Here is a 26,268-nt window from a genome sequence, read left to right as displayed (position 1 = left end):
ATGACATGCAGGTCTAGTGGTAAGACTCCAGCAAGGACCTGCAGAGCACTGTCCTGCAGGGCCGGAGCATGGCAAGCAGCATAATCCGTTGAATGGAGATGAGCTTGGAACGGAGTTTAACATTAACGGCTCTGTGAAACCAGACTCCCGAAGCATACGTTGTTATTGGTACGAATACTGCTGTATAATAGAGTAAGAGAGTCTTCTTATTTAGTCCCCAGTTCGATTTGGAAATGCGGATAATTGCTGCAGTGAACTTCTTAATCTTCGAGGCGAGGTGATTAATATGAGAGGAGAAGGTTAACTTGTCATCTAAAATTACGACAAGATGTTTTAATTCAGGTACAAAAGGGATTTACTTACCGTCTATTTTTATATTAGGAGGTCTTCTGTAATCTAACTACGACGCGATCGATCTGGAATTAGAAGAACCAAATCATCGGCGTAGGTGAAAGCAGATATATTGTCAGGTTTTTGCATGAGCCAGCTGTCCAAAACTATGTTCCCGAAGAGGGTCCCAGTACTGATCCCTGGGGGCATCCTCTTGAGATGGTCATTGAGAGAGACTGCTGTTTCGAGATTACTTGGATGAGTCTATTTTGGAAGTAGCTTCTAATAACTTGAAATAGTTTCTGAGAGCACTTGGCTCTGGTAAGACAATTGAGAGCGCTCTTCCAGAAGAAATCGAAAGTTCCCTGGAAGTCAATGAATATGGCCAATTCATATTTAGCCCTCGAAGATGATATGTGGTTAACTAAAGAGACCAAGGCGTCTTCACAGGATTTTCCCTTCTTGAAGCCAAATTGGGATGGAGATATTAAGTTTTGACCTTCAATTAAATCTGCTACTCTGGGCGCTGACAATCTTTCAAATAGTTTTCCAAGGTTTTCCAAAAGAGAGATGGGTCTGTATGATTTGGGATCAGATTTATTTTTGTCAGGCTTGTGAATTAATTTGATCAAAGCTACCTTCCAGAGATTAGGAAATATCCCTTCAGTAAGACATTTGTTGTACATAGAAATATTTCTGGAAAGATTTCGGCAAATTTGATAATTACAGCATTTTCCACAAGATCTAAACCTGGACATTTATGGATATTTATTTTGCTTAGGGCCAGCTTTAGCTTGGGAAGAGTGAAGAGATCCGTTTCGTATGAGGAGTGGTAGGTTGAGTTGCTATTCATAATAGATATTTGTTCTGGAGTTTCTGTGGTGAGATCGTCCAGGGGAAGCAAGCGATCCATCCTGGATCGCTTGCTTCCCCTGGACGATCTCACCACAGAACTGAGTGAGTTAACTGAGTCATTCGAGTTAGTGGTTTCCGTAGTGTTGTTCACTACAGTGTTGTACACTTCATGAAAGTGAAACTTGACTTGACCTTGTTTTGCTAATTTCATATAATAGACCCCAGGGATCAGAATTTCCTGTGGAGTGAACTAAGTATTGCTAGGAGGCAAGTTTTTGTTTTGCAATTGTATTTACGTATTCTTTCCGCTGGCCTTTATAGATATTTTTTAGTCTGGTGACTTCTAGTTCAGGTCAGGACCTTCTCCATTGAAAGTCTCTGTGTGCTTTGTGACTCGTCTTTGTAATGGTGCTTCCTAGATACTTGAAGTTGTTAACCATTTTTATCTGTGCTGTTTCCCTTCCATTGTAATGTATCCGTCAAGCTCGCCACTCTTCTTTAGAACCATTACTTCACTCTTCTCCTGACTGAAAACCAGTCCAAATTCACTGGCCATAGTAGTCCATGAATTTGGGCTAGTATGGCCAATGAATCCCTGCTATCTCTCCCCATATGCAGAGGTCATCTGCGAAGATTTGCATATCATTCATGACATTGCATATCATTCATGACAGCCATGAACAGCAGTGGTGACAGGACGCCTCCTTGCCTCAAACCTGATGTTATTTCGAAGCTCTCCGTCAACCCCACTACTGTTCTTACTTTGCTTACTGTATTGGTGCACATATTTTCAGTTTTCTCCACAAGATGTTCCTCTATCCCCAAGTTTCTCAAAAAAACCTCCCACAACACTTTCTCTCTCTTTACGGCATCAAACACTTTCTTTATATCCAAAAATGCCATCCATAATTCTTTATTGTGTTCATAACACTTTTCCATCAGTTGCCTGATGCAGAAAATTAAACCTACCATCGATCTGCCAGACCTAAAGCCGCACTGTTCCTCGGCCATCCTATCATTCAATCCTATCATATTTCAATCATTCCTCTTATCTTCCGCTCTAAAACTCTCTCACAGCTTACTCACATGTGATGTCAGTGTGATGCTTCTATAATTGGAACACTTTTTCCTGTTTCCCTTCTTGAACAACAGGATGATCAAACCTTCTTTCCAGCCCTTCGACACCTGTTTCTCATCCCAGATCTTACAGAACAGTCTGTATATCCTTGCCTCGCATGTAGCCTTCAGCATTTCTCCATTTATCTCATCCATACCAGCAGATTTACCTGTCTTGATGTATTTCCATGACTGCACTACATCATTCCACGCTAAGTCTGTCTGCTTTCTCTCCGTATCTTCGCTTTCATCCCCTCTTTTATGATCAACCTGCCTTTGTCCCTTTTGCTGGCTGTCCACATTCAACAGTTTTTCAAAATACTGTACTTCTTTCATGTTTCTCTTATCTCTTCGTCATTGGTTATTAGGTTCTCATTCTCATCCATCAAGTATTTGCTCTGTTCACCATTTCTTCTCCTTTTTATTACCGTCGATATCTTGTCGTAGAGTTTCACTCCATTCTTCCAGCCACAGTCTTCTTTCCTCGTTAACTATCCTCCTGGTCTCTCTCTTCACGGTTACATATCTCTCTTTATTCTCGTCATTTCTGTTCTGAAAGTAGGTTCTGAATGCATTATTCTTTATTTTCATAGCCTCTCTCGTTCTATCATTCCACCATGGGGTCAGGTTTCTTTCCATCTCCTTCTATTGCTTGTCCTTCCAAAAATCTGCTCTGTCAGTCCTACTATAGTCTTTGAATGCTTTCCATTCTGATTTCACGATGTTCACCACTGTCTTAGGCACAACCTTCCTGAACTCTTCTCTGAACATCGCCCCTTTTTCCTCTTCTTTCAACTTCCACACCCGTAGTTTTCTTTCTCGTTATTTTGATCCTCTTCAATTTAGGGAATCTTAAAACTCCAACAACTAACCTGTGGTTACTACCCAAGGAGACATTAGGGTAGTAAGTTTAATTGACATGAGTCTGTCGCTGATATTATTCCCCTCCTGTTATTCCCCTATTAGCCTTTCTTTAATCCTGTGATCTATAATGATGACTACACCCTTCCTCGCTACATCACCCCAGACCAATATAGGTAATAGACTCCTCGTAACTCTCTACACACCCATTTCCTTTCCATTTTGATTCACTCAATCCAAGTACTGTATGCTTATTTTTCTGTCCTTTAAGATGCCCACACACTCCTCAATTTTTCCTAACAATGTCATAATATTGAGTGTGGCTAGTTTAATATATGTCGTCATCAGCTGATCTTGTTGGTTGCAGATACCACCACGTCTGGGCTCATTAGTTTTGAGGCTTCTTTTTCTATTAAAGGCAATAAATTTAAACTACCGATATGCCAAACTATTTATTAGGGTAACCCGGAAAATTATTTCATTTACGCATGTGTATTGTGTCTGTAAATTCAGGCACAATACACATGGGTAGATGAAATAAGGTGTGTGTTCGCTGGTCGATTTGCCTGCTTTGCTGGATGAAAAACCCCAGATTCCGCGGGGGGAGCTTGCTATCTACGCCCGAGACTGACTAACTTAGTCACGGAGTGAAAGAAGCCTATAAAAGCTCCTCGCGTCATCGACGGAATTCGAACCTGGACCTTTTCCACCCGGTGTGGGGACGACGGTGACGATATCACTGTGCTACCCGCGCAGACAGATAACATCCAAAGCAAACACAAGACCAATAATCAGAGGATCGTGGTTGGTGTGTAGCGCCCTTAACACTTTAAGTGAACAATTTTCCATGCCGATTTCTTTAAAGTGGATATATTCAACAGATTCAAAAGTTTAGTTAGTATAATCGCATGTGTGTGTTTAGTGCCAAAGCAACTAAGGTTATGAGACATTGTTGTTGTAGGATTTAGGAGCATCAGCGACTAAGGCCATATTGCTCCATGTATATTGTCTGTAAATTGTGTGTGTTCTGAGGTCGATTTTCTGCTTGCTGGACGAAAAATACCAGTTTCCGAGCGAAAAAACCATGCTACCCTCGCCTGAAACCGACTAACTCAGCCACGTTGTGAAAAAGGCCCATAAATTCTCAAAGAAAAGATTCGAGGAATTCTCAAAGAAAAGTTCCTCTTGTCATCGACAGGACTCAAACTCAAGTCTTTTCCAACCGGTGTGGGGGAGGACGGCGATCCTACCAACTGTGTTTGTTGTGTGTCTGTCTGTCTGTTGTGTCTGTGTCTGATGTACAAATGCGTGCATTTTTCGGTCGGTTTGTTGTTTGCTGTCCGAAAAACAAGAGTTTCAGAGAAGAAATAAAAAACATGCAACCTTCTCCTCAGACCGAATAACTCAGCCATGTTGCTGAAAAAAATTCATAAAAATTTCTCATGTCATTGACGGGATTTGAATTCAAGCATGTTGCACCCTTTAATTAATTTGTGGAAGGACGATGATTATAACCACTGTGCTACCGCGAGGGTCCCTATCAATGCAGATATAAATCGCTGAACAGATTATTTGAGACTTTTAGTTACATTAAAGTTAGCAAAAACTTTCGAAGTCTAGATCGCAAAAAATGGAATTTGTTAGTCTAGAACACTCAAATTATTATCTTTAGACTTTCAAAAAGTTTGTCTGCATTTCATGGGGAACGCTTGTAATTACGTATAAGTAATAGGATATAGCTAATCAAACTCCATATATATTTAGAGCTTAAAGCTTCAAGATACAGAATTGCCATAACTTCTGTATATTGAAGCTTATTAGAGCTAAATTTATACAGCTACTATAGTCATATGCTTCTTATATTTATTCATAATAAGTAAATATAAATATGAATAGAGTACTTTCGTTTAATTTTAAAATATACGAGGAATGAGGGACTTCGCATAATTTTTAATGGGTACGAGGTCTTCGAAAATGTGTTGGGGGTGTGTGAACAAAGAAAGACTGGTCACCATTGTTCTACACCACATGTAATTTTATATCTGACTTAATTTTATATCTATCTCTGTAGGGATATAAAATTCTCTTATTATTTCTCTTATTTCATATTTATCTCTGCGTCTGCAGAGATATATATGAAATAATAGCAGTCATAGAAATCCTATGATAAGAATTAATCAAAACACCCAAAGTGTTATCGAAGGAGACTGATTGATTGCTGCTGGACGGTAAAAGAGAGATAACTATGATGCAAACCTACAAATCAAAAGAACTTGTTAAGAGATAGTAGTTACTGCGGAAATATTCTTAATTTTTATATATATCCTTTGATATTAATCCTAAAAACCTTAAATGTACATCGTAAGGAAACTGTCCATCTTTAAACACCATAAGTACTAGCCAAAATGGATACTTTCTCTGAAATCATCGTAGTTGGTTTTATAAACATCACTTAGAATTTTAAAAAATAATAATAATAATATGTTGACAGACTAATAGTATATTTACAATATTTTAGCTCTCGTGAGTAGTACAGTTGGTAGAATTGCCGTCCTCCCCACAGCAGGTGCAAAAACTTGCGTTCGAGTCCCGTCGATGAGCCGAGGTATTTTTATGGGCCTTTTTCACAACGTGGCTGAGTTAGTTGGTCTCAGGCGAAGGTAGCATGGCTTTTTTTCCTCCCGGAAGCTCGGGCTTTTCGTCCAGCAAAAAGAAAATTGACTACAGAACACATGCAATCTACAGACAGCATACACGAAGCAATATGGCCTTAGTTGCTGATGCTCCTAAAATCCCTAAAACAAAATGTTTTTCAATGAACAACAATCGAACATGACAATTCCAAGGAATTCAATCTTATGTTTGTCAACTGCTGTAAATAATTATCTGTCAGGTTTGCAATCCGGAAATAGAGACTCATCCGAACTTCTTTTTTTTTTTTTTTTGGAAAACGAGCAGGAGGATGCTCTCGTCTCTTCTCGATAATTTAAATGCAAAAAATTTAATCAATATTAAGTTTTTATTACAGCACAATACCATCAAGATATCACTGTCAAGAAGTACAATTAGCGCTTTTATATTTTGTTGATGCTGTCTACTAATTTTCATTTTTTTTGAAGAAGTTAGTTTTAGGTAGGAAGTTCAACAACCTCACCATTCAAATATGCTCTAAATTCACTCACAACAGCCACCAGATGTCCAGCTTGAAAGTTCCGCTGACTCCCGTACCTTTCAATTTCCTTTAATTCTGTCCTCTCTTTGCCTCATGGCCTGAGTTTCATTAATGCTAATCTACACAACTCGACCCAAATCCGTCATCTTCAGGCTCGTATACGATAATTTACTTCATTATTATTTTGCTTAGTTGCCACATTCAGCCTACGTTTCTTTGTTCGTGTCGATCATTATATCTTCCTCAAGATGAAATGTGTACCGCATCATCAAAAGTTGTCCAAAGAGTGTGTAGCAATAATGAGAGCAGGAGACATGAGTTATACTTCTCCTCTGTCCTCGCGCTGTGGACCATCATTTTCCAATTCCCAGTTATAACCTGAGGGGCTCCATAAACCTGCTGCTACCTAGCAGAGAACCAACGTAACTTAAAATAAAATAAACTGGAGTGAGGCACTATGCTTAGACAATATAAGACGTTCGTGCACACTGTTGACACCACATATCAATTTAAATGCAAACCAGAAGCTGCTAACTTAAATGCATTAATACTACTTAATATTATTTAATAATTGCAAATATTATTTAATAATTGCATTCAGACGGGTTAGCAAATAGTAATAATTCATGATTTATGACAAAATAAATCAACCCATCGATATAAAAATTTGTTAAAAAGATTCCTAAAATATTCTAAGTAAGTACTGAAATTTTGAAATGCATCGGAGCTCCTGTTCCAAATTTATAGTAATATTTCTGTAGGGGGAACTGGGGAGGGATTGCTATGAAATCGGAATCAAACTTAAACCCATCCCAGGAGCCAACAGAATATATCAACGAAACGTACGCGAAAAATATATCGATTGCACTTTTTATATTAAGTAATAGCTAAATATCAAATAACATACAAGTTAAGTAACGTACGCATTGCGCATTCTATTTCTTTCTTAAAATTAAATGATTTTTTCTTTTTCTGTAATTAACTGAAGTGCAAAGTAATTATATTTATCTTCCTATCAAATAATTACTAAAATTAAAACTTTATACAAGATTTAATAAAACTGTATAGTTTTTACGTTCTCGAAACTTAGCCATTCAGTTTAATTACAACTGTATAATATTTACTGCTTTTTCCTCTCCTATACTTTTTTTTTTTTTTTTTTAATCTCTTTTCTCTCTCTACCTATATCACACCTTATCTCTTTTCTCTCTCTTCACAAGCGACACTACATTCACGAGTCTTACATAACAATACGCGAAGCGTTCACGGACTGTCTAAAGCTAAAAATATTGCATAAAAGCTACATTTAATTCATGATTTTCTTTTTTGCATACAATTTGTATGGAAAAAAATAATAATAATTTCCGGATTTCTATTTATCTGATTTTAATGCAATTTGGAGGGCTATACATATCTTTCTATATGAACCAAATGTAAAATTTCATGAAAATCCGTACCTGGGAGCCGAGATGTTACATGCGGACAGACAGACAGACGGCCGGACACGGTGAACACAAAGGCACTTCTGCATATATGCTAATGCGCCTAACGGTGGTACGATATTGCTATTATTCTTAATATCTTTACAGTACTAACCGAGGGGGGCAGAGGAGTGTCTGTCCAGTCTCTCCTTCAATTTATATCAACACTTTCATCTCAACAAAAAAATAAAGTAATAATAAATTTAAAATAATTAAAAAATTAATAATTAATTATATATAAATAACCTCTAAAAATCCCAGATTTCAACGGCGATTTTAAAATCCAGTTCAGCGCATAGCCTAAGATGATAATGCATAGCAATAACCCAGTTGCACCTACGTCCATTTGTTTCTCTTCTTGAGTAACTGCTACAGATGTCCTTGGATCGATTAAATCGGCACATACATGAAATCTCATAAATCTACACTTAAAATTTACTTTCTTTAACTTTTTTTTTTTAGAATCCAAAAGCTACGAAAATTCGCGAAAGATAATACAGAAGGTAGTTTGCGCTCTTCTGCAACTTCAATGATCCTTCTCCCGTTCCTGGGGAGGGAGGCACTAACATTTTCGCATGCTTATCATAAAATATCAGCATTGATTAGAACACACACAAAAAAAAAAAAAAAAAAAAAAAAAAAGATTAATAAATTAATCTTTTCTGTTCTTGGTTTCGAATCAAGAACAGAAAAGATCAAGAAAGGGGTCTAAAATTCAACGCAATCTGATAATTACAGGATCCATAGGACTCGTTATGAGTACACTAGAAGGGAAGGCATCTGTAGACAGCATTTTGGAATGGCACACATCCCCAAAACATACGAGTATGATTTCTAAGGTCATCTGGCTCATCTCCAATGTCTAACGTAATCTACAGCTGAAACTACGAATGCTAAAAACATTAATAATAAAATAATACAATTAAATAAATATTTCAAATTTTTTTTAACTTGCAATAACTTTATTTGAAAACTGGAATACAATTACAAAGAGTTATTTATTTATAAATAAATTTTCTGTTTATACTCCGGAATGACCAGACGAGTTCAAAAGGTAGAGATAATACAAGAAACAGCACCGTATTCAGCAGTCATGGGCTTAAACCCGGGTCACTCAAGGCACGTGTACTTATGCACCAGAGTGCTTGACCACTCGGCTATGGCAGCCTGAATACATTCACTGATCACTGAATTATGACCATTATGAACAGATTCCTGCACTACAGCAGTGGTAATTTACATCTGGTCGTGCAAGTCAAAGCGATAAGGTAGCGGTTATGAGACGTAGTAGATACTACGGAGTTTCAAAAGGGCATTATTGTGGAAGCTCGTGCGTGGGGTGCTTTCATATCGGAACCGGCATGTCTTATTGGTTGCTCACGGCCCAATGTCGTTGAGGTGTACATAGAATGATGTCGAACGAGTCAAACCACCTCCAGCTGACCGAAATGTAAAGGATTACACAAGGCGGATGTTTGTGGCAAGCGAAGGGTACAGCGCATTGTACGGGCTCAACAGCAGGTCACTTTGTCACAGTTCACATCGAAATACAATGTCCCAAACATCTGGTTTTATTAAAACCAACAGAAGACAGCCCCACGGAATCGAGTAAAGCCGTCAAGACGGCCGTTGTACAAAAATTAGCAAGCGATTTCTACCATGGGATTCACAGCTGAGATCCTCAAAAAGAAAGGTCCAGCAATTATTGTTTTCGGTACCAATAAAAACCTCACACCGGAACAAGTGGCTGAAGAAATCTGTTGTAGAAACCTCCAAGGTGAAAGCGAATTTGCCAGCATCGAAGATGCGGTACCACCAAAGTACCAGACCAAAGGAAAATCCTCCCAGAATGTAAACTGGGTCATTGACCTCTTGGCACAAGCTTGGCAAGTAATTAAGCAGTAGAACAGGGTGTACCTCGAGTGGACCAGCCATAGGTTCAAAGAACACATAGCTGTCCCAAAGTGCTTTCGCTGTTGCAGGTTCGGCCATACTACAGACATGTACACAGGTCGATTCCACGTGCGGGCACTGTGCCCAGAAAGGGCATAACTTTAACACCTGCCCTAACAAAACCGAGAAACCGGTTTGCACCAACTGTAAACTATTAAAATGGATTACAAGCATTCGATAAGGGATAACAAGTGCTTATCTGAAAGCAAGAAGAACACAACAACGAAGATCAACTATGGCTCCATGTAAGACATAACTGTACAATCATGAAATTTATGCAGCTAAATGCTCAGCGAGCGCGTGCTGTCATGGACCAAATAAGAATAAAGGCTGACGATGACAATACAGACATCCTGTTAATCCAAGAGCCCTATACAAATGCAAGAAAAGTCATGGAATATCCTTACGTACAAAATTATACAATCAGAAGACAGTCCCTGGGCGGTTATGCTTGTTAGGAAACCGCACATAACTGCCACCAAAATTCACACCCTCTGTACCTCATGGGCGGTTTGTGCACAGCTTATAGGGCCTATGGGATCGCTCCACGTCATTTCATTGTACAGTCGCCCAGGCGAGGACATAGCCCCTGCCATCAGGTACCTGCAAGCAGTACCTGCCTTCCTCCTAGATGGGAAGATTATTCTCTGTGCCGACGTCAACTGTCGTTCTGCAATGTGGCACAGAAATTCGGAAGACCGCCCGGGCAACCACAACGGCCGGTAACTCGAGGACTTTCTCGCTACATCCTCTCTTGTAATCCTTAACAAGCCTAACAACATGCCCACCTTCAATAACACCCTATGGGAGTCCAAAATAGACATCTCAGCAGCCACAAGATCCATTGCCACTAAGATCACTAACTGGAAACTCCGCAAGGCTTGGACAACTTCCGACCATAGGGTGATTACTTTTAATCTTCAACGCTCAACAGAACCAGTACCTCCGCCTAGAAACAATATCATCCGTTATGCAATTAATAAAGCAGACTGGAACCTCTTTAATTCTACGGTTCAAGCTTCCCTTCAAATTCCTGGAAACACCAATCTCACCAACCTCAACCACAACCAGCATCAGAGGAAAATAACATCAATCATAACCAATGTCTGTGACAAAACAATCAAGAAGAAACACCCTTTCCCGAGTGCTGTCCCATGGTGGTGCAACCAACCGGAACATCTCCGCCATCAGGTTCATGCAGCACGGAAAGCATTCCAACGTGCTCGCCGTACCTGGCCCCCTCATGAAGTTGATACCCTGCGCATTAACTACCGTAGGATAAGAAATGACCACAGTAGTTTAATTAGAGCCAAGAAGAAACAGTCATGGGAGCACCTGGTCTCCACGACTGGAAACAGCACCCCCTGGGGAGTTGCGTATCACATTGTTACGAACAAGCTCTCCAGGGGTGAGGTCATCCCTTCTACAGTCACCCCGCAGGGTACCACAACCCTCACATGGGAAGAGTCAGTAAACTACATCTTGGACACCCTGTTCCCGCTAAACTCAGATCCTCAATCCAGCCTGCAACTTGAAATCTGTGTTGAATATGCATCCTACAGCACCACTTCTATAGAACAGCCTTTCAACTTAGATGAATTAAAATGCCATCCGCAAAACAAAAAACAAAAAAAGTCCAGAGTTAGACTTCATTGAAGCAGAAGTAATTAAGAAGCTCGCAGAGACGCAATCAAATCTCCTTCTCAGCCTGTACAACCATTACCTGGAAGTTGGACTTTTGCCGGATGACTGGAAAGAGGCCAATTCTCCAATTACTTGAATTACAGATTCCAATTACAGACCCATAGCACTCCTTCCCGTTTTAAGCAAAATATTTGAACGTCTTCTCTTATCCAGACTGGAAAAACACTATAAAAATGCAAATCTCCAGTCCCAAAACCAGTTCGGCTTTCGGGCAGGCCGTTCAGCAGAAGATGCCCTTCGACAGCTCATGGATTCTATAAAAATTTCAGCCACCAAATACTTCTTAGTAATATCAGTGGATTTCGCGGGGCCTTTGACTTGCTCTGGTGGCCAAGTATACTACGAAGACACAGAGAAGCTAGCGTTCCAGCAAATCTTTACAGCTGCATACAGGACTATATGCACAACAGAAGTGTTACAGTCAGAAATGCCTAACGACAAGTCTCCAGAAAGGCCTACAGAGGTTGCCCCCAGGGCTCTCTCCTTGGCTCGTTCCTATGGAATGTGGTCATGGATGAGTTCCTGAACCTAAACCTGGGGGTTGTTTCCACCCAAGCCTTCGCAGACGACCTGATTCTGACAGTCACTGGAAACTCCAGAGCTTCCCTGGTAACAACAGCCAATGAAGCCCTTACAAAGCTACAATAATGGGCCAGCTTCCATAAATTCATATATCCCCTGGCAACTGAGATGAAGTACCTTGGAGTAATTCTCGACCCCAATCTCACGTTTTACCCGCATCTAGACTACCTTCATCGCAAAGTCAGGAACTACACCGCAATGGTAGCGAAGATCAACAGGTCTGACTGAGGCCTAAATCGCTGCTCACTGTAAATACTATACAAAGCTGTATTTTTCCCACTGTAACCTACTGTGCAGGTGTCTGGTATCATCGTGCAAACATTGTTCGTAACCAAAGGAAGCTCATCTCCATTCAGCGTAAATATCCTTCTCACTATCACCCGTGCCTGCTGCACGGTAAGCAACCCAGCGCTCCAAGTCTTGGCAGGAGTTCTTCCTCTGAACCTGCAGGTAATTCGCAAAGGGACTCCCTACCACTGTCCTGGATTTCCCTGTAAACCCAGTAAACACCATCAAAGAAGGAAAAAAGCGCCTTGCAGTCCACCTTCTTAATGCCTGGCAAAACAGATGGAATATTACCCCCAAAGGCTTCATCGCTAAAAAATTCTTACCTCAAATAGCCCAGATCAACCCTAAAGTTCCAACATGATACATCCCAGGTTTATACACCACTTTCCTAATTAGAGGGCGCACGATAGCCTTAGTTGCTGATGCGCCATTAAACTTCCAATAACCAACCTAACCTAATTAGAGGCCATAAATCACAAACTTGCCTCTATGAACATCGTGGATGACCCTCGCTGTCTTTGTGGTGAAAACGAAGATTGGAATCACCTATTCTATGTTTTCCCGCTCTACAAGGACCTGCAAACGTTGCTCATAACAAAAATATATGCCTTGCCTCAAGAAAATGAATATTTTCTGATCAATGAGGAAGACCAATACCACATTTTCTCTGCCTTCGCCATGATCTCTTCACCAGAAGAAGATCACTGGTACAGGGCGATCACTGGTACTGGTAGAGAAAATTCGTCCAAATTCGACTGTTTTAACCAGACTGTGAACAATTTCACTTAGATTGTGACCACTTCTACCTACTGGACTTGACACTCAGGTCGCTTGAATTGTTTGATCCGTGTCTCTCTTGATACGTGACTGTCTTCCCATCCTCTGCTTCCACTTTCCGCTTAGGCGGGAGAAATCCCACCCAACCTGCGGAGGATGCCTACCCTTACATCCTCCGTCGCTCTGTCTATACCTCATTTCCTTTACAATCTCCGGTACATATTGTACTCTATCTTTTTTTTTTTTTTACTTGGTCTCTTTTCAGGAAGCTCAGGCGATCTGGAGGAGACTAGCCAGAGAATTATGGGCAGCTGGCTACCTCCTAGTAGTGTGTGCGGGCAACGTGGGATCCCAGCAGGGGCCCTGCGGCCAAAAGCCAAGACACCCAACAGAACCCAGCACAATACTTCATTTACAACACAACACTTTTTGGCTTTCACAGTGATACTATTTGTCTGCACAAAAAAAAAAAACCCAACAAATTATGATATTAGGGTCACCCGTAAATGATTACATCTACCCATATATTTATTGTGTCTGTAAATTGCGTGTTCTCTGGTCGATTTGCCTCTTTTGCTGGACGAAAAAACCCCAGTTTCTTGGAGGAAAAAAACCTTGCTATCTACGCAATTCCTCGCGTTATCGACGTTAAAATTCCTCGCGTTATCGACGGGATTCAACCTGGGCCTTTTCCACACGGTGTGGGGAGGACGGTGACGATACCACTGTGTAACCGCACAGACTGTTTGTCTGCACACAGTTTTTATGGCACAGATGTGGGAAACCACTGGAGGCGTCTTTCACCCACCACTATGCACATTATGTCCCAAACGACGATGCGCCGTACACTCAGACATTCCACAGCAGACAACCAAAGAGACATCCACTTCTCACCGCTGATCATCGTCGACGGCGAATGCTGTGGTGTCAATAAAACTTTGGTTGGGCATTGGAGGACTGGAAACTAGTGTGCTGGTCAGATGAGTCCAAATACTTGATGCAACATGGCGACGGACGCCTTCGTGTGTAGCGCAAGCAACGCGAGTCCATGGCCTCATTGTGCATTGTGCAATTGACACGCCCTGTGAATAAAGGCTGCCCGCAGGGTTCAATCATTGGCCATTTCTTCTAGAACATTGTTCTGGAAAAATTTCTGGCCTTGAATCTGGGATCCGTAGAAAGCCTGGCCTTTGCAGATGACATGATTTTCCTTGTAAAAGGTAACACGCGAGTGGTTGTAGAGCAAAAATCAAATGCCGCCCTCTTGCAGCTGCATGAGTGAGCACAAATGCACATGCTCAAAATATCGCCTGAAAAAACCAAACAAATACTTCTAAAAGGTAATTTGGACATAAGAAGACGTCCACAAATCGAAATTAACACAACCACTATAAAAATGGTAACAGAACTAAAATATCTTGAAGCAGTCTTTGATTCAAAATTAACTTTTACCCCAGTTTGATCTACTCGGCGAAGAAAGTGAGAAATTTTGCAGGTATGATTGCCCGGATCAGTCGAGCAGACTGGGGGCTCATAAGAAAGACCCTGGCAATCATATACCGTGCAATATTCCTACCTGTTATCACCCATGATGCGTGGTTCACCCGCTCGGCAATAGTAAAAAATAGGGATAAATTACAATCGATACAAAGGACAATACTACTCACTATTAGCAGAGCATGTTGCACAGTAAGCACACCTGCGCTACAGTTGTTGACCAGACTCTCCCACTTTACCTGAAGTAGCCAAAGGAGGCTTATATTATAGATTTAAAAAGGCCATACCCACAGAATTTCTGGGGATAGCCCTTGATACAACCAACACCTTCAATGCTGAAAGAAAAAGAATAGCCACAAAGCTCCATGAGCTATGGCAAACAAAGTGGGAGCAGGAAACCAGAGGTCTGGTTACCAAAAGGTTTCTGCCACGGGTGGCAATTGTTAGCCCAAAGCCACCTAAGTGGTATGTCCCTGGACTTTTTGCAACATTTATATTGACAGGTCACGGCTCCCTAAAGGCAAAACTAACCTCCTTAGGGCTGACTGATGACCCAAACTGCACATGTGGCGAGAGTGAAGACTGGGTGCACATTCTATATGAATGTATAATTTATGACATCCCCAGAACAGAGCTAATAGCACGGATTGGCTCCCTTCCCAGGGGAGAAGAACATCTGTTCATCATAAAAGAGGAAAATTATAAAGCCTTTACATCTTTCACACAGAAAGTATTCGAAATGGGCAGAACTATCCAAAGAATGGCAATTCAGCCCCAGCAGTTAAACAATAATCAATATTTAAAATTGGCAAAGTTTCCCACCACGCCCAGATGATGACTTAAAAACTGTCAGGATAGTAGTATTCTGCGCCCTGACAGAAACTTGACATGACAAACCTCCCCAGGACTACCCTGCCATGGAACTTGGAACCTGGGGGGCCACGCCAAATAAGTAACCATGTAGGGGAGGGAGTTGTACAGGCAGCCAGGGAAGCAAATTAGCTGAAAAATATCAGTAAGCTAGTAGCAAGGGGATGCAATGTAAAATGAAAGAAGAATGAATGAATGAATGAGAATGAAAGACAGAATGAATAGGTTGGGCACTGAGTGAACTTATTATTCCCTTTTACCATAATTAGGAATTATGGTAAAAGGGAATAATAAATGGCAGTTTTAGTGAAAGAAGGAGTGACCTAGAGTTAGTAGACCCAGGCTCAACTCCTCATGCCTGGGATGGGCACCAGGTGGTAATTTCCCTGTTTCACTTTACAACACATTACACACACACACTTGCACTAACAGACCATTTATGAGAATATGGTATTATATGCTAAATTGGTGGAGATGGATGTATGTCAGGGTGCCACTCTTCGACAGTTAAATACATACATACCTCCCTGCTTCCCCCCATACTTCTCCTGGTGGGGCTCGTCTCCACTGACCTCTTTGGGGATGCCTACTCTATCGTCCCTATCCTTCTGTCTGTTTCCCTCTCAGTCTCTCCCCTCTCACTAAACCGACCGAGTATACCCCTTAACAATGCCACCAAATTCTAATCAACGTCTAAATTCTACCGCTTTCTTGTGAATCTTTTTCGGCCAAATTCTAGTGTACACCCCCCCCCCCTTTTTTTTTTAGGCCTTGCCACTGAAATCCTTGGAAATTAGGTGGTGGAGCCCACCAGAGTACTTAAATAATCTACTGGATGCCTGACCTGCCTCCTTGCGACAAAGTGTGGGCAACGGTGGGTCCCAATAGGGGTCCAACGGCTAAATGGTCAGAGAAACAACAGAACATAACGCTACACAACAGACCACTCCGCACACACTTTTTTAAATCTCTGGCCTCCACAGAGTTCTGTGTCACTCACAAAGAATACAACGCGTAGATGGGGGAACCCCTGGTGCCGTCAGACAATTAACACACTTTGCACTTTGTGTTCACTATCTAGGCCGGCTGTAGTGTTTGCATAATATGCAGCGCGTTTTGCTGGCAAGAACTGGGACCCCTGGTGCGTATGGAACGTTTCACTGGTGAGGTCTACCGGCCGATCTTAGGAGACCATGTGTACCCTGCCAAGTTACATTTTTCCGTGACAGAAACTGGATCTTTCAAGACGATAATGCGCCGTGTCATCGGGCACGCAATGTGCACAAGTGGTTCGAGGAACCCTATGAAGATATCACCCATCTTCATTGGCTTCCAAATTCGCCTGACCTAAATCCAATTGAACACCTGTGAGATGTTTTGGAACGGGAAGTGAGGTGTATTGACGCGCAACCGTAATCTATTCCGACACTGGAAATCCTTGCAGGCAGCATGGAGGCAAATCCCCATGGACCTCTTCAGACATCTAGTGGAGTCAATGCTTGGGGGAACAGTGGCTGTTATCCGTGCGAACGGTGACCCAACGGTATTAGGTAGGTGGTGATAATTCAGTGATCAATCACTGTAAGTCATTATCAAAATAATTAGTGAAGAAATACTCTTCCATAAAACAAAACAGAATATTGAAATATAGCCTGCTTTCCTTCTTTGCCTCCTCTTTCATTACAAAAAAAAAAAAAAAAATACTTCATCGGTCGGTCTGAGGCGAGAATCGCACCCCCCACTTTCAAACCGAAACTAGGGTTTTTCATCCAAAAAACAGGTAAACAAGACACAAAATACATACACTGGTGTGCAAAACTTAAGGACCAACACTATTTTTAAAGGTTACATATATATATATATATATATATATATATATATACAATACATAAATATATACAAAAATCCTTACTTAAGGTACTCTTTACTGATGAGAGTAGATTCAGTCTCAGCAGCGTTTCTGGATGTCAGTAAATCTGGCGAGAGGTTGGTACACGGTATCACCACGCAAACATCACTGAAAGGGATCGATATGGCGATAGAGGTGTTCTCGTCTGGGGAGGCGTTATCTTCGATGGACGTACACAACTCCAGATACTGGAAGGCGGTACTGTAACCGGTGCACGCTACTGTACTGAAGTAATCCTTCCCTCATGTGCGTCTGTTCCGAGGTGCCATTGGCCCCGAGCTCGTGTTTATGGCTGATAACGCCACACCCCATCGCACTGCAGCTGTTGATATGCTTTTAGAAAGTGAGGACATTGTTCGCATGAATTGGCCTGCCCATTCCACCGATCTAAATCCCATCGAACACATATGGGACGCTCTGGGGAGACGCCTAGCGGCACATCCCACCCACCAGAAAATGTTCACCAGCTGAAGATGGCGCTGACAGAGGAATGGACGATGTTACCGCAAGAACTTATCAACTACATTGTTCTAAGTATGGACAGGCGGTGCAAAGCCTGCATCGACATTAAGGGTGGCCATATCTCCTACTGAGGACCACCTCTTCCCTTTGTTCCATCTTTGGCAGTGATGCATCTCTATCATGGAAGCCAGTGCTATGTTGCCATTTTTCAATAAAATCCCTCTGTACCGTTTCGTTTCCGTTGTTGTGTCGGTGTTGTTTCCTTCATCATTTCTGTACCTCATGAGGTTCCTTTGGTATGCTTTTCCCATATCCAGACCACTCCTATAAGAAGCTACAGGTGAAAACCTGACTGGTCCTTAAGTTTTGCACACTAGTATATATGAAAGCTGCATGGCGTTAGTTGCTTTGACACTAAAACAACCTATTCATACTTTGATGAATATGTGCCAAGTCGTAGAGTATATGGGGGGGGGGGTAATAATCATTGTTCATTACAAGTGAAAATATTTTTCATTATTAGAGATTGAGAGGAAGACATATAAGGTAAAAATCGACTAAGTAGAGCATGAATTTAATTTGCCTCCTTGATGCAAATGAGAGAAGTAATCTCTGATTAACTCAAATTCTGTTCACTTTCTCGCATGTGAATTAATTTCGAATTTCCAACAGCTAAAGCCAACTTGGCTGACGATAAAAAAAAAAAAAAAAAAAATTTAAGCAAAGGCTAGGTAATGATCTGCTTCTTCGATGACACCCTAACATCTGATAGTGATATATCTATGTATACTCTAAGAAAGAAAAAAAATACAGAGAGCGCTAAGGTCAGAAGGAGATTCCATCCATGAAAACATTCTTCCTAAAGAAACTTGTTCGGTCGCACGTTTTGTTTGCTCTCCTCCAACGCCCTCGTGTATTTGAGCAGCAATTTGGCGCACAGCACACAATGGTGAGATACTCCTACAGTCACACGGCACCCCGAGTGATTAATATCCCGGAAGGAAGCAACACTCTGAATGGGCACCTCCCATCACTACTGATATGGCACATGTACAATAACATCACTGCGCACGGTACAGGATAAGGTTAGAGGTGTTCGTAGCACAGTCGATAACTTCGATATTCACCTCCCCCCTGCCCCTCTATCTCTCACCAGTTACGCCTTCTTATACAAACAATAGAAAGCGTTCGAATACAATTAGAGAACCACAGCCGGAAGAAACGTGAAGGAACAAAAGCATAGATCACGGCGTGAAGGAATTTGCAGAGAAATAAAGAGACAGAGAAAGAGCAAAGGCAAAGGAAGAAACTCTAACAATGTTTAAAAGAAAGGCTAAAATTAAGTAATAAAGTATTAAAAACAAGGAGAAGGTTTCATCCTTTTCCAAAGGAGCTCCATTATGAATAATCAGACACTCACGTGCAATTAAAAGCACAGATATTAACCCAAACCATTCTATCTAAACAGTCTCCGGCGATTTCTTCAGACTTACCCATGAAGCTTAGGAAGTGACAATGAATACACAAACATATAACCACAGTGTTGCGAGCTAGACAGGCACTGTCATCCACTTGCCACAAATGACTCGTTTTTGGTGCATAGACCGTCCCTACAGTGGAGCAGGGAACTGGAAAGTCACTTCAATTTAACGCCTTCCTAAACGAGACTTCCTAAAACATTCCACCTTGCCTACTTTTTCTTCGCTCGGTTTCTCACTTCACTGACTAAGACTTCGTGTAAAAGTACCACTTGACTAAGAAAATTGGTCACGAGGAATTTTAGCTGCTTAATTTTGTTGCATGCGAGCCATCAACTATTATTTTTATTGGCTTTTTCCGCATCACAAGTCCCGAGAATGATAAAAATGAGGAAAATCACCCTTCTAATGCCCGAGGGTACAGAAAATGGTTTCCATTATAATGTAGGGCCTTTCTCATGTATGCTAAGTTTCCCTTGGGAATAGCTATGTTTATCTTTGTTTACTTTAAAAATCTGCACTGAAAATGATTTATAGAATACAAAACTTTAAAAGCTAAAATAAAAACAAATTCATCTTACATGCGAAAAAAAAACCCAAAATGCAAAGATGGTATTTAAGTATTTAAGTTGTTCAAAGTCCTTAACTGCTTTTTGAATAATTCATATATATACGCCAGGTGGCGCAACAATTCGTAAATAAAATTGTCCTTTGAGACGTATTCGAAAAATGACAAACAAAAAATTCCACCGATTTCAATGTTGTTCACATTGGCCGCACCAGATGGAGCTGGGTACTCCGAATCCAGGTCAATGATAAAATCTGTTAATTTTAACAAGTTTTAAATGAGAGCATTTTAAGTTTTACAAAAATAATGACACTACGGATTATCACGTTTGAACACTATTTCAGGTCATTTATTTTTTACGCAAAACGATAAACGATCTCGCCCGCCATGTTTCGAAGGAGCAAAGTTCAGTGCATGCTGACACCATTAGTTAGAAGTTGCGTCCTTTTGCTTATAATGGAGGTCGATCCTTTGTTTCTGTTTATTAGTACCAATGAATACCTGGTAGTTACTTCATTGCTTTTGGCCTTGTTATATTAGAAATTAAAAATAATAAATAAGCAAATAAAAAAACGTGCCTTTAGTAACCTCAAGATAATGAAATCTGTTCTACTTTCTACTCTTTTTCCTTTAAATTGTTCTTCTAAAAAGAACGTTTAAATGTCGTATAAATTTTCTTATAATATGTGCATAGTCAGATTGTTCTGCAGGAGGGTTTATCTCTCCTGCAGAACAATTAGAAGAAAGGTCAATTCGAAACCTTACAGATAACGTATTTCAAGGCAGTAGCCGGCAGCATTTTCCAACCACGAGATATTTTAAAAATAAACGTTTCGAGAGAACGATATTAGTGTATTACTGTACTTCTGTCTTAAATAAAATATTACAGTTGTAGAATTATTATTTTTTATTATTAAAATTATATTAAATTTGTGCATAAAATTTGAAGTAAAATTAAAAATTAAATCAGGCAAGAATAAGATTTCTGGCATTGTTGTTCTCCCAAAAATGATATTACATTTTTATTTTTATGCATGGTGTTGTACTAAAATATGCTTTGCGATCGACCAATCTATCGCGATTGCCCATTTATAGGCTCCTCGTCTAAAGAAATATGTTTGCTATTGGGTTGTTGTATAAGGTGATAATGTATTATTTTTGTTTAATGACGATTTATATCGTTATATAAAAATTATATTTTTTATTTTTACTTTTATTTCTCAATTACAGGTGGGAAACTTTTTATTCCCGTTTCCTAAAATTTACTTTTATTTACATATTTCTTTATACTTTTAAACCCGAATTCCATACAATGTAAATGTCGAATCAGGATAAATTCAAGAAAAAAACTATGAAATTCTTAGAGAGTATTGGAGATGGGTAAAGTGTGCAGTTTTTTTTGGCTGATGATGCAAATGACGCAAGAAAGCAAGCATTATTTTGCTTTCTTGCATCATTTGAATTTGCCACTACTGCTAGCATATAAGATAAAAACGATTCCCACGCAAATCGCGGGTTAATATGGCGGTTATGATCGCTATCTATCCACATCTTACAAAAGCTTCAGTTTGGAATCTTATCATGGAGGGAGAAATTTCTGTGGTGTTTCTCAAACGGCCTCTGCACCTCCACTCATAGAAGAATCGGGTTTTCAGTTCAGCAAAAAAGGTAAATAAACTGGAAAACACACTAAAGCCATAAGTCAGTACACTGGGGGAAAAGGTGTGCAGCTGATGTAAAGCATCTGCCCCGAGATTGAAAAGGACCCCCCCCCCCCAGTCTCATAGAGAAGACCTGATGGATTAAGCTTTAATTCACCGCCCAGGTCCACTGAACTCTAGGGCTGGCCTTGATGACATTTCGTGGTCTTAATTGTTTGACAAACATATTCCCCAGACTTATAGTTATAGTTCCTAAAGATACTGGTAGATGGCGACACCTCACAACGTTAACTGTACGATGTTTTTTTTTTTTTTTTTTTTTTTTAATTTTTTTATGAAAATCTCCAAAACACGAAAGATATTAGAACCTACAGTACTTAGTACAGCGCGTCAGTTGAAGGTTAAGAACGTGAAAGAAGATACTTGTTGACATTATATATGATTTCTGTAGATTTTAATTTTCAGGAAATACATGTGACAGGAGGTCGTTCCAGAAAACGGAAGTTAAAGGGATATATGAGGAAGAAGAGAAGTTAGTTCTGTAAGTTTGAAGTTGGACAGTAGATGGATGTTGACTGGTTTCAGCAAGTGTTTGAGATTGGTTTGGAAGAAACGGGGGAGGGGGAATTACAGACGCCAACTCAGAAGAAGAGTGCTCCACGGAAGTATCTATAGAAAAGGCATGGAGCAGAAACAAAACGTCTATGAAACAGGGAGTGGAGAGACTTCATAAGAGAAGAGTCATTAACTAACCTAACTGCCATCTTTTGAATGGAGTCTAGAAAACTGAGCGAGCATATGGAGAAACTGCCACAGATATGGGAACAATATTTCATAAGAGAGGATTTGAGATTTCTACAAAGTGAGTAGTTGTTTAGAAGAAAAGTAAAGCCGACAGCGAAAGAGAAAACCCAGTTTTTCAGATTTAGAGGAAGCAATGTTTGTGTTGTGCTTATACCAAGAGAGATTAGAGGTCAGGGTAATCCCTAATATAGATATGTGATCTTGACTAAAAATATTGGTATCATCGAGAATAAGCATAGGAGTAGAAGAATTCTTTTTTGCGAAATATAAGACAGGACTTTTTAAGAAGTGGATAACTGGGTGTGGATATTCGAAAGGTTGGAGCTATTCGTGCAGGTCACGGTTTCTCAGACTGGTAGGTGGAATGCAATGTGCTATCATCAGCAAAACTATGGATACGATTTCCAGTCAATGGCAAAAGATAGAAGCTCATTTAGAAGACCTTTATGCCAAACACGATCAAAAGCCTTTGAAATGTCAAGAGCAACTGCTTCACCAAACTTTTCCATTGAATTTGTCCACAGATGGGTAACATAAGCCAAAATAACACCAGTGATCGACACTTAAGGAATCCATACTGGCGATCATTGATCAGATGGAATGTTTCAAGATAGTTCAGAGTTCGTAGCTAATGGATTTTTCCATTACTTTAGAAAGAGTAGAAGTAAGTGCAATAGGACGATAATTGGATGGACGGGATTTGTCATCATTTTTAGAAACTGGCTGGAAATGAGTAAATTTCTAAACCGAAGGAAAAGCACCAGTGGAATACGAAAGTGTAAAAAGACGACACAGAACAGGAGTAAGCTCAGGAGCATAGGTTTTGAGAACAAGTGGAGAAGTACCATCAGTACCTGGAACTTTCTTTGCATCATGATTGTTCAAAATTCTTCTGGCATCCTTTGACGAAAGACCGCAGGAAGCACTGAATGGAGAGTCCTATGAATCATAGGAGGTGGTTTACCAAGATAGTAAATACACCAGTTAGAAGAAAAGTAGAATGCAAACAGGTCAGCTTTATCTTTAGCTGAGGATGCGATAGAACCATTAGGTTTTAACAGGGGTGGGAGTACAGATGGACAAAAGTTGTTGCCAAAAACTTTATCAAAAGACTAGAATGGTCAATTACCGTTTGGACAAGAAGTAGTTTTCTAATCTTGGCCTGTTTAAATTATAGTTTGGACTGATTAATAATTGCTTTACAATTGTTGCGACCTCTGATATAAGCAATTTTAAGGTTGTGTGTAATAAAGCACTGTGGCGTATGGATTAATTTCACTATTTGAGCAAACATTGCCAAAGAAAATTTAAAACTAATCCCAAGGAAAAGAAGAATAAAAATCTCCCAGGTCATCCTATTTTGCATTCTTGTAATGCCATACAACACGAGATTGAGAATGGCCACAATAGAAAGCTCCATTGCATTCGAGACCATCACCGAGTTGTGATCTGAGGTGCTTACAGAACCACGCGCCTCGATCGTGTACTCGTAGGGTTGTTTATGAAATAAAAATAAAGAGCACTGGCTGTGTAGTTAAGATTGTCTGTTATTCTCTTAAATGAACAATCTGTGTGAGGTCATTAGAAACCCACTTATTTTTAATTTTTAGGCAATTCCACCAGAGAAAAGTTCATAAAACTTCATATATCGAAAGTTCCAACTTAAAATTCTCATACCCTACCACATTTATAACAGCAATCAGTACATGAAATGCTGGCCTAATATGCCAACAAAAAAAAATTTATTTCATTAAAATATCCAGTAACCACTCGTAACTAATGCATAATAAACTACGAAATATTTTTCTTGCTCCCCTACTTGGCATAAATGGTTCACATCAAGGCTGCATTACCCGGGAGGCAATAGCACATTCGTTTTAGAACTCCCCAAAAGATCGCTGCTCCCCTTCTCCCTGGACAAACGCATTTACTGTAAGGAGTAAATTATTATTTTTTTTTAGCTGCATTTCTTTTACCTGTAATTATTGCCCTTTTTGTTTACTGCATCCAAATCTATTCGTAAATATAGTACAGCTAGATACCGTACCGCGTAAAGCACCCTCCTAATTCCACTTTGTTTTGCAACAATACAATATTTCGTGTACCGGGGCACCAACCTACTTAAATCCGGTATTGGTTCATAATATATTACAATATGAATAATTAACCACATTAACTACACACAAGTACTTACTATACGGTAATCCGATGTTTCGAAACCATAGCAGCGGAATTTTGAATGTGTTCAAAAATAAATTCACAGAAGAGACTATCTTCTCAGCAGAGTTTACAGTTACAGTATTTCTAAATCACAAATTCATCAACTAGCCTAAATTTCGATGATATAATATACGATTTTTCAAACGGCCAAAAATAAGCTAATCAAAGTAATCGCAATAAACAATAAACAGCGATTATCTTTTAGTAGAGTCTCGCGATGAACCTGATAATCCCATTACGACGTGATAACCAAGCCTGATTGATAATTTAACCGTATTTTTAGTGAAGTTACTATGAGCCTTTGTATTCTAAGAGCACGTTAGTGGGACAACAAACTCATAGAAAAAAATTTAAAGAAATACAGTGTTTCATAAACAGGAAGTCAAAATATGTTACTACACGTAATTTTACATTATGTCCATCAAGATCCTATTGTATATAATAATATACAGAATGTAGATAAAATGCATACTGATATCTTATAAATAAGGTCTTTATTGTAAGGTTTACCGGTACACACAGGTACCACGACTGTACAATACCCTTCAAGGCACCATGCCAGGGGTTCAGTTATTCAAATGCTACGAAAATAACATTTTTTTCATTTACGTAAAAATATAAGTGATAAAAATATAAAAATAATAAATACAAAATTTCACTGTTACAATAATGACAATAACTGAATAATGAAGTTTCATTAAAGACGAAATCATATAAACGCATGGAATCATTATACTGACAGTAATAGTACAGCGCATTTATTTAACTCGGCCAGAGTACTAAAGAGCCAGCATGGGTCCTAGGAAAACAGCCTCACCGAGCAAGCGGGAAGGCTGACCAGCCTGTCCTCTCTTACACAACTCTGAACTCGACCCACGTGGGCCACGTTAGAAACTTCTCGTGATGTCGCACCATGGGCTACGAAATATAAGGCTACGATTTTCAACTAAAAAAAAAAATCTGCTTACTAAGCAGATTTTTATTCAAAGTTAAAGGCGCATAGTATTTTGTTGAAAATATGGCCTCCACTACTCTTTGGCGGACTGCAATTCAAATTAACAATGCGTGGTTAATTTTTAAGCGCCTTGGCATACACATAACGCGCTTATTGTCTTCACCATGTCCGTCCAAACGTAACAACTCAATTCTCAATAGAAGGATTTTCATGAAATTTTATACCTCGGAATTTTAAAAAGATTTATTGAGCCATTCCAAATTTCATTAACATCGGACAGGAGAAATCCGGCAATTATTTCTTTTTATTTCAATTGAGTTGTTACGTCCAAACGTAACAACTCAATTCCCAATAGAAGGATTTTCATGAAATTTTATACCTCGGAATTTTAAAAAGATTTATTGAGCCATTCCAAATTTCATTAACATCGGACAGGAGAAATCCGGCAATTATTATTTCTTTTTTTTCATATCACATAGGCTATCCAGATATTTGTAGCTGAATCAGTGGATATTATATTTGTTGCCGTGCGCTGATAGGAGGAATGAATAGACAATATGGCGGATGCGCGAAAACTAAAGTTTCTCGGTTCGTTTTTTGTTATAAATTATAAATTCTCACTGTTCCTTCTCATGCCTGAGTAGGAACAGCCTACCTTGCAAATCCTCATAAAGGTAGAATTTTTTTTTGCCGACACCTTCAAGTGTGGGATAACTATGCACCTG

At 39.8% G+C, this 26,268-nt stretch overlaps 1 protein-coding gene across 2 annotated transcripts in view; it reads right to left on the bottom strand.

Annotated features, from left to right (window-relative positions):
- The window catches only part of mdu (mitotic spindle positioning protein meduse), a 182,143-nt gene that overhangs the window by 92,158 nt on the left and 63,717 nt on the right, over positions 1 to 26,268 (bottom strand). The gene's annotated exons all lie outside the window — the stretch shown is intronic.

This window comes from Mastigoproctus giganteus, chromosome 5 (genome assembly GCF_048544385.1).
Source record: "Mastigoproctus giganteus isolate SK-2022 chromosome 5, ASM4854438v1, whole genome shotgun sequence".
Classification (NCBI taxonomy): Eukaryota; Metazoa; Arthropoda; class Arachnida; order Uropygi; family Thelyphonidae; genus Mastigoproctus; species Mastigoproctus giganteus.
This window is presented reverse-complemented; position numbering and strand designations above follow the sequence as displayed.